The sequence below is a fragment of the Aquila chrysaetos genome, chromosome 13 (genome assembly GCF_900496995.4).
Source record: "Aquila chrysaetos chrysaetos chromosome 13, bAquChr1.4, whole genome shotgun sequence".
NCBI lineage: Eukaryota > Metazoa > Chordata > Aves > Accipitriformes > Accipitridae > Aquila > Aquila chrysaetos.
In genome coordinates, this window is record NC_044016.1 from 4,217,797 (window position 1) to 4,227,487 (window position 9,691).

The window sequence follows — 9,691 nt, forward strand, 5'->3', positions numbered from 1 at the left end:
TGATCTCTACCAATATTTATTTTTATCTTTCTTCTTCCAAAATGTAGGTATAATTAAGCAACCTCATAAGCATCAGCTGTGCTATTACAGAAGAAATGAAATATTCCTACATAGATCTAATAGATGATGGTAAATGTTAGCATATACTTGAGAGCTGTGAGACTGTTTAAGCAGAAATTACCTTATATTAAAAATGGGTTATAGGCAGTTACAGGCTGTATCCATAGCCCTTTAGAGACAAAAATGAACCATCAAGAATAACTTTTTAGTGACTCTTTCCATCTGAAGTGCAATCACCTCTTTCCTAACTCCTCGAAGCATTATCAATAACGAGGAGCCCATGGATGAATTAGATACTCCGTCTTTGCTCCCTTCTCTTGCTGGTACTTCCACTGCCCATGATTTCCAAGCATCTCATGTCCTCAAGCTTATCCTCAAGGCTCCGAATGAGAAGCTTTCGGCACCCTCACTTCATATCCATTACTTAGTGATCTTAAGGGTCTTTTCCAACCTAAATGATTCTATGATTCTATATGCAGAAACTCAGACACCGGAGAGTCAAGGACTTGTCCATCCTAACACGGGACATCCGTGCAGGAATTAACAGCAGATCCTTGAGCTCCAGACCAATGTCGTAGGCAGCACGTTTTTCTATGTGCTTTCTCCTGAAGTTGATGAGGATGAGAGTCCCAGCCCTACAACTCTTGAGCACCTTGCCTCCAACAGAAACGGAGGTATTTGGCATTTTCTGAATTTTTCACCAAACTGGCTCCCTTGTGCACGCAAAACTGGTAAAAGCGGACATCAGACCACAGCACCGAAAACTTGAGAGTATTATTAAAGGCAAATGAAAGAGCTGAAAGCAGATGTTGCCACGTATAAAGCTGATGGGGATGAATCCTTCCATCACGCAGGTATCAGAATTGGGAAGCAGGAGTCAGCAGCTCAGCTCAGTGGGATTTTAACAAAACATCCATTTATCAAAGTAGTCTAAAAAAAGCATAGCTCTAGGTTTTGAAACTGCCGGTGAAAAGACAGCTGCATCTCTCAGCAATTTTAAAAGCTTTCCAAAGAATTACTTTATTTTTGCTTTGTACCTAAGCATCGAAAAGTTGATGAGCTAACTTTTTAGAAGTTTCTTTATGGTATCACCTCCCAGCCTGAATGTATTTTGATCTACACTGCTTTGCTGTAAAAATATTACTTCAAAAGTGCACGTGAAGACAACTGTGAGGGACTGTTCACTCTTTTTTTGGCTGGTTTCCACCTACAAAAGAGCAGAGATGACAGAGAAATCTGGGGCTACAGACAGACACTGCTGGAAGTCCCCAGAAATATCGTAACCGCTTTCCTGCTAGAGCACATCAGTTTATTTTCCGAAGCGAGTGGAAAAATCACCAGTGCGAAATTCTGCCTCATGGTGGTTATGCTTGCAGAGATGCTGAAGACTGGTGCAGCCAGCAAGTACAGTCAGAGAGGGCTCACACGCACTCCGTGCACCTCCACAGCAGAAAATACGGCTTAACACAGGCAGAGGTAACAGCTAACGCATGGGATAACGTGGGATAACACACGCTCACTGGGCATTGCAATGCACGGGGGTTGGATGCCCAAAGCATCCCTGGGCATCAGATACACACCAGTGCAGCTCCTGGTATTTAGACCCCCTTAAATCAAATGTGGGGAGACCCGGGTGCCTCTGAGGGGATTTGGGGGCTCTCCGGGGTCCCTCTTGGCAGCCCCTTCTCCCCGGGCTGTTCCCGCACAGACCCAGTAGAGAGGGATAGGAGCGCCACGGGGGTCTCAGCGCGTGGGCTGGGGTGTTTTAGCCATCTCTCCCCTCCCTGCCCATCGCCTCGATCAGACCTGCAGGCCACCTCGGGACCCAAACCCTGAGCAGGGGAAGGGGTGCCACCGCGACGGCCAGGCCTCCCTCTCGAGCTGGCTCCCGAGCACCTGCAGTGCCGCGGGGCCCCGAGCACGGCTCTCGGCGCCGAGAAGCCCAAGCGCTTTGCGGAGCAGCCGCAGAGATGCTCAGCTCCATCGCCAGCCCCGGGGCAGCAGTCAGACCACCACCCGCCCGCATCCATCCCATTTGCGAGCAGAAGATGGTTTGGCCCTGGTGCCCAAAGAAGCGCTCCTGGATGCCCTTCAAGCAAATAAATACGCCGCGACTCCAGCGGAGGAGACTCGGGAGCCTTTTGTTTTAAGAATATAATTTGATTAAAGTGTTTTGAAGAAGTTGTTCAGGGTGACCCTGCTGCTCGCAGCAGCTCTTTGCCCATCAGCCCTTCGGCTCAGCAGCAGGCACCGTCCCCACACCTCCCACTGTGGGTGAAAATCTGGTGCCATGACATGGAGGGTCTCCGTGACCTGCTGGGAGGGAAACAACCTCCACAAAGCAAATCATTCCAAGCCACTGCTGGTACCCACAGATGCCCAGGACCGGGGGGAGGTTTCCCAGTGCCGGAGCCGATTTTGATACCCCCAAGGCAGCACCGGTAGCATCCCACATAGTCAGGAGAGGATGCATCCACTGCATCATTCAGCGTTATCAGTCATCTTTCCGCTAAAGTCTTCTAAAACTCCAGAAACTGCAGCTGGGCATTATTAGCATCGGCCATATACCCTCCTGTCTCTTTCTAGTACTCCGTTAATGTTTAATACACCACGTCTGCAGCTCTGGGAGTCTGGGAGCTACCAGTCAGCATCATCCTTCAGAGAGCCTGTCCCTGCCTCATTCAATGCTTTCTCATGTGGGCAGGAAATTTGTTGTGAACGTTATTAAAGCACCTGCAAGGCGGATGACGAGGACGTGAGGAGAGACTCTGAATATGCAATATTCACCTTTTGAGTGGTGCGGTGTTTAATTCAAACCACAAAGGTTTTCTCCGCTGCAGTTAAACAGCATGGTCTGCGGAGCTGCCCCAGGGAGGGCAAAATGATAGGTCCCCACGTGGATTTTCTTCCCCTGCTGCTCAACAAATTCAGTCATTCACATCCTAATATATTATTGATGGGCACTTCTATCTGGAGAGTGCATAGAACTGCAAGCTACTAAAAATACAGTTAGCATAACTGGTGCTCTCCCCAGAGAGGGGCTGAGTATGGAGGCGAGTGTGACACCCAAGTGGTTTTATTTAAAGGTGCTGTCACCCACAGCAGTGGCTGGTCCTGCTTCGGGGGAGAGGGAAGAGCCCATCTCCTTTCGGGACACACGGGTGCCTGTTTGGATTCATATACTTTTCTGCTATAACTGGATAAAGACCGACATCGTTGTAAATAGGTTTTCCAGCAATCATTTTTGGCCATTCAGTCCATTTTAAAATGGGAACTGCTGACTGTCGGGGTACACTGAAGCTGAGAATTGTTATTTCTGTTAGACTGGTTTCTGGCTGGTCTCTCTGAAACCACTACAAGCAGAGCCGGGTTTACCCCAGCTAAGCTCACGCTCTACCATAGGGGCTTCATCCTTATTCATCACAGTTTGTCTGCTCCCATGTATGTTTTTAACATGGCCTGACAGGAGGGCGCAGAACGGTGGGAAAAAAGATTATTTTCAGAAAGCTGTCCCTAGAAACATGAATTTAATACATTTTTAATCTATATATTAATTTTTATATATTTTAAATATATATGAATTTTTTCCAAGTGTTTCCTAACTCTTGGTCAAGAGTGTCAACATAAGCTAAGTATGAGGAGGCATTTATACTAAAGCTTACATAAGCACCTGACATACTGCCATGGTTATATTACTATTACATCTTAACAGGTGATTATAAGTGATTTTAACAGGCCACGCAAGTCTAAAATGCCAAAGGTTTCCTGCCAGCTTTCCTTTCTAACCCACCCATTGAGGGAATGAGAAGGCATCTGAGGAATGGGCTAACCTCTGTGTATCAACACATCCTTCAGGTCGCCTATTCTGAACATTATCTCAAGCCTAAATTTTCCCTGATTGCATTTCTAGAAAGGTGAATTGTTCAGCAGGCACAACACAAGCTGATTGTATCAAACTTTCTGCCTTCCAAGTCCCGAAGGTGTTCTGCCTGCGCACATTCAGGAGCATCAATCTTTGCAGCCACTTTCCTCGTTAGCTGGAATTGAAAGACTTTGCTAGTGTAGACACTTTTTTAAAAGCAGAAATTGGACTATTTCTGAGAGCAAACAGCCTTTTTTGTTATAGTTCGGTCTTTTTAGAACAGCACGTGAAGGGCATCCAAAAATAGCAGCCAGTCCTTCTCCCACCTCCCCAGGGAGGATTTGCCCCCCCTTCAGCTGCAGCACACGCTTCCCCTCACCCTCACCACCAGCCTCCGTTCCCAAACAGCATCTGTGCTATCACCACACAGGGGAAGGGAAGATAACGAGAGAAAGGTAACCCAGGACCTCTTGCCTGCAGCTTTCCTGGTGCCTAATTAAAGACTGATGGCTAATTGAGAAGCTCTCAGTGGTGGTCTCGGTGCCAACCACCCACCAGTTCCCCGCAGCGAGAGCCTGGGCAGGGATGCTGCAGCCCCACACCTCAGCCTTTGAGTTTAGGACCCCACTGAGCCTCAAAGGCTTCAGGACTTGTGTTTTCAGTACACGGGGAAGTGAGAATTAAAACATCACACGGGCACGCGGTGACCTCGTCCTGCTCTATTCAAATCGATGCACGTTTTGTCACTCACTCCAATAGCAGTAAAATTGGTATATGTAGTATATGAAGTGAAAACCCCGGGGTTCTCCATTTGTAGCATCACAGTTTAAGCACATGCTCCTCTTGGATGAGCTCATCCTCCCCTCCCTGTTTCTCTCTCTGATTCCACAGTGCTGAAACCAGTGGACTTTAGGTTATCCATTTGCACATGTACTTGATACAGTGCAAAGCAGCACATTGCGTTTGGGGATACGCTTAACTGTAGAAGCAGAGAAGAGCATCCCTTGCTTTGGCAACCAAAGGTATCAAGTACCACCTCAAAGCTAGGCAAGGCACTTGACCCCTACAGCCATGGGAAGGTTTCCCAAAACCAGGTTTCTTTTAGCTCCCTGTCAAATGCATTAATGGTCGCCTGTTCCCTACATAGTGTTGCGATCCATTTTCCAGCCTAAATTCCCCCATTTGGATAAAGATCATACTTAGGCAGACCTCATAATGGGAGATTGCTGTCTTTTAGGAGAGGTGGGGGATAACGAACCGCAGATAGAGCCAACCCAGCTGACAAACTGAACATCAACCAGAAACACACAAGCCCTGAAGACCAGTAAATCATTTTCACAATTCATTTAAAAGATTAGCAGCCATCTCCCGCACTAACAAGTATGTTTCACTCTGCAGTCAAAGCCACGAGCAGCTGATTTCTATTTATACCATCGCAGCAGAGTGAGCCCCAGCTGTTTGCTGTTGGCCATCCCAAAGTCATGCAGGTGAACAGCTGTGCTAGAGCTGAGCTCCCCTTTGCGGAGGACAAAAGCTATTTCTAGAACTATTTCTCTATTTTTGCAGTGCTCTAGGCCCCGACTGGCAGCTGAGCGATTGGAAACAGGGACCGCTGTTATCCTTGGTTTGGTGGTAGGGACGTGGATGTTCAGAGGTAAGAAAATACGCCTTTCTGAGAGCATCCTGGGCTGGTTTGAAGGGGTGTGAGGAGGTGCCTTCCCAAGCTCGGGCCCTGGCTGCGCTGAGCCTAGGGACCCAAGCTGGACTGGCAGCTAAGACCTCACTTTCCTCCGGGCAGCTCAGCCCCAGCACAGCAACCCTGTGCCAGCAGCCAAAGCCAAGCTGGAAAGCAGTGAAACCGGTCAGCAGAAAACATGGCCAGCGTTGGCGAACGCCTCGGCTGCTGAGCTCTGCTGCAAAGCGGTCTCCTGGGTGCAGAGGGAGGAGCAGAGCCTGGGCAGAAGAAAACCACGCTCATCATCCCCCACCAGCAATGCAGCCCGACACAGGTGGTAGATGGGTGAAAACCAGCTCCTACAAGCCTGGGGAAACAAATGCAAAAGGAGGGGGTTTCTTTGCATCGTGCAGCATGCGTAGCTGGTCTGTTCCACTTGCACGACACGTCTAGACGAAGAACCACAGCCCTAGGACACAAGGGGTTATTCATTTCCACGTAACCAGGCATTCAGTTATGTGACTGCTACAACATGCCACCTCCTCTGACTCTGGGAAGAGCAGCAAGGGATGGGCAATGGACTGGATCATCCATACGTTTGTCAGAGCCACTGCTGTGGTGTTCACTTCTGGCTTACAGCTCTAAAGCAGTGGCATTTGTTATATTCCAATAGGAGATCAATATGTAATTTAATTAAGATAGATGGTTTCAGGTTGTCTGTGCCGGCATTGCCTCCATTAGGAGCTGCTGAGAAACCTGCTCTCCACTCCATGCACGTCTGCTTGCGAGTGCCGTACCAGGAGCAACCTCTCGCTCTCTGCCCCGTTTGGTTGTATTGCTGCATTTACAGTGTATTACAATGAGGATTTTTTTACGAAGTCAAGAGGCCCATGGCTGTGCATGCTTCATATGGTCATTTAATTACTGCTTTCCTTCTTTCTTCTTCTCAGTTAACCAAGGTCTTGTTTAATGGACTGAGCAAGAATAAGGCAAGAGCAAATAGCAGTTCCCATTAAGGGTCCTCCAAACCACAGCCAGGAGCTAGGAGTAACTCCTGTGTGTTCACAGCAGTTTGTTGTGGGATGACGACTTTGAAGGTTGAAATTAAGTTACTTCCACACACACCCCAGAGCACCCCACTTTGTTTGCACGTGTGGTACAGGCTGAAGCTTCAGAGCTGCCCTGACGCAGACACATTGCGTTCTCCCATACCTACAGCCCCCCCATCACACCTGAACCAACAGACGTGCCCAAATCTCTGTCGGGTTGAAGATCAGCTCTGTGCCAAGCGGATGGCAGGCTGACTCCAAGGACAGTACTGCACACTGCCTTTGAGCTCTGAATTTAAAAGAATAAAAGCAAGAGAGCCTACTGTTCCCTAAAGCAGCAGCTGCACCGGTTACTCCTGGTTCCCTTCGGTTTACCAGGTGGGTGGGTTTGCTCCATCCCTGTGATGCACTGAGCGCCCGCAGGCGCTACCGCAGGTCAACCCTCCCTGCCAGCAGGCCAGCTGCCGGCAGCCCGGTGGCCGCTTTGCCACATATTGGTGGCCAAAATCCTCCCTGGAGGGAGACTGGCCGGGTGCTTGTGCCCGCAGCTCCCGGGGCAGGCACAGCAGCTCTGGAGTTCGTACCGGGCACCCCTCACATGCCACCTTGTCCTCCTGGAAGGGCCAAAGAGCGAGTTTTTAGGCATTATCTGCCAATGTTAGACTACTGCACTGGTTACTGTACTCCCCCAAAACCCCTCTTGTTCACATAAAACATCTTCAAGCATCCTGACACCTTACCTGATTTCTTTTGACAGGGGAAACAGGAAAAGAAAGATCCTAACAAGTGCATTCCTCAGGATGCACAGGAGGTGCAGTGAAGTCTTGGATGGTTTTATTTTCTCTCATTCACACAGAATAAATGAGCATCTAGTCACTGATGGAGGCCAGTTCTCACTGCATGGCTAGAACCCCTTAAAAAAAAAAAATCAGTAAAACTGAACTTTGCAATAGTAACAGGTAAGATGTTCATCAGCTTTCAAAGTTTTCCTGTAAGAAAATTACACTTTTATCTACAGACAAACTACACTCAAGGGAGAGAGATCAAACCATTAAGAACTATTAAGAGCACAATAGCATTAGCGTGGATCCATGGGCCAAATCAACAGCCAGTCTAATCTCAGGAAAAAAAAAAAAAACATTTACTTCATGCAGCTCCTCCGATTCACACAGGATGAGTGCATCACTTCCAAGAGAGATTACAAAGAGCTAATCTTGCATCTCTCTACAGCAGAAAGATAAAGAGCACTACAGCTTGCTCATAATCAGTGTTGCACCACAATATATTGTGCTTGAAATCCAGCCCCTGCAGCACAGAAAGAGGGGCTCTGTGAGATTTCCCTTTTGCAAATTGATTTCCTTCCTGGGGAAAAAAAACCAAAAAAAGCCATTAAAATGAAAGTGTGAAAGGAAAAGGTGAAAACCTATGTCGGATGACTAGCAATAAGACTCAGGTCTGCTAGAGTCAGTTTTGCTCTACTCTAGCTGCTGCTTTGCTGAACTGCAAGTTGGCTTCGCTGTACCGGGGCAGGCAGGTCGGAGGTGGGGTCCCGCGGGAGCTGCAGAGCACCGTCCGCCCAGCGCCTTCAGCATCGGCAGCATTTTGGGGAGGCCACGCTTCCCCCTCGCAAGACTGAGTATCTTAAGCGGGCTACCCAGCCGTGCAAGTGTTTTATAGCGCTGGCGGCCCACCGCCTGCTTAATAAGTGCTACTCATTTTCTGGAGAAACCTCAAACAGGCGGTTTTGGTCTCAGATGAGTTTGTCTAAATTAAAGGTAGTAATTAGAACAAAATGCCAGTGGCCAAAGGACCATTGAAATAGCATCTTCAAGAGCCCTTCTGGAGAAAGGAGAACCTGTGCTGGGGACCAGGGCTCCTGCAGCGACCAGGGTGCCCCCAAATTGGACCAAAGGAGGCAACGTCATGGAGTCAGCACTACCAGAGCTCCCCCGGGTAGCTGCTGCAGCCGCTCTGGCAGGCTCGGGCTTTTGTGCCAGACCAGCGAAGCGCAGAGCTGCCTGACAGCCAAGCACTGCTATGCGATTTGTTCTAGTTGTTTGGTTTTGCGGCGCTCAGGGTACCGTCACAGCAAGCAACGTAAAATTAAGTTAACCGTGCTGGCGTCTCCTGTGCTTACTGCACGGAGGGAGGTGGAACTAGGCGCTTTGGATCCCGGTTGGAGGTAAAGTAATGAGATACCTACTGCAACCCGCCTCCCAAACCCTCACACCCTTGCTGATGTGTGCAACATCTGGCATCCTGGGAGACCGGCATCCCTCACGGCAAAGCTGCAAAGCCACCAAGGTTGGGACTTGTGTGAAAACGATACCTTCAGCAGGTTCACGCACAGCTGGCGGGTTAGGAAGCTGGTTTCGTTTTGGTTTTAAACCCAGGGGGCTGCTTGAGTTTCAGTGTGGCCATACATCCACAAAAAGAGGGAGCATCTCACACAGCTCATGCACCTCCTTGTTTTCCCACACCTAGATCACTAGCCTTTTGCACTTCAATACACATCCTTTTATACAGCACACAGGCACAAAGTAAGCAGGCTTTTTTTTTTTTTTCATGTCATTGATCGCTACTAATGTGCGAGTGAATTGTTACACTGCATCCTAGTGTCCCTGAATTGAATAATAAATGCCACAGCAGAATGAAAATACAAGAGATGGCCTACTGCAAGCCGAACGAGAGCATGAGCTTGAAAAATCCATTATTGCCCAAGGTGAGGAGAGGAGCAATCAGTAGGTATAAAAACCGAAACTCCTATGCTGCCCTCCCAGGTCATGGCGAAAAAAAGATTTTGTACAGCCAGAACACCTGCACTAAAATCAGCATCAGAATCATCTTGCTGGTAATTTTGATGTTGAACATTGATATGAAGCTTGATTTTTATTTTACCTTCTTTATTAGCACATCAAAGTGTAAGGAAACTCTCGCCGTTACGTTGGGACCCTGAAAACCAAGGAAGGGACGTTTAAGTCAGCAACAATCTACAGCAGAAAGACATGAGGAAGAGTTACTGAAAATAGCCGGGGAGAAGAGAAC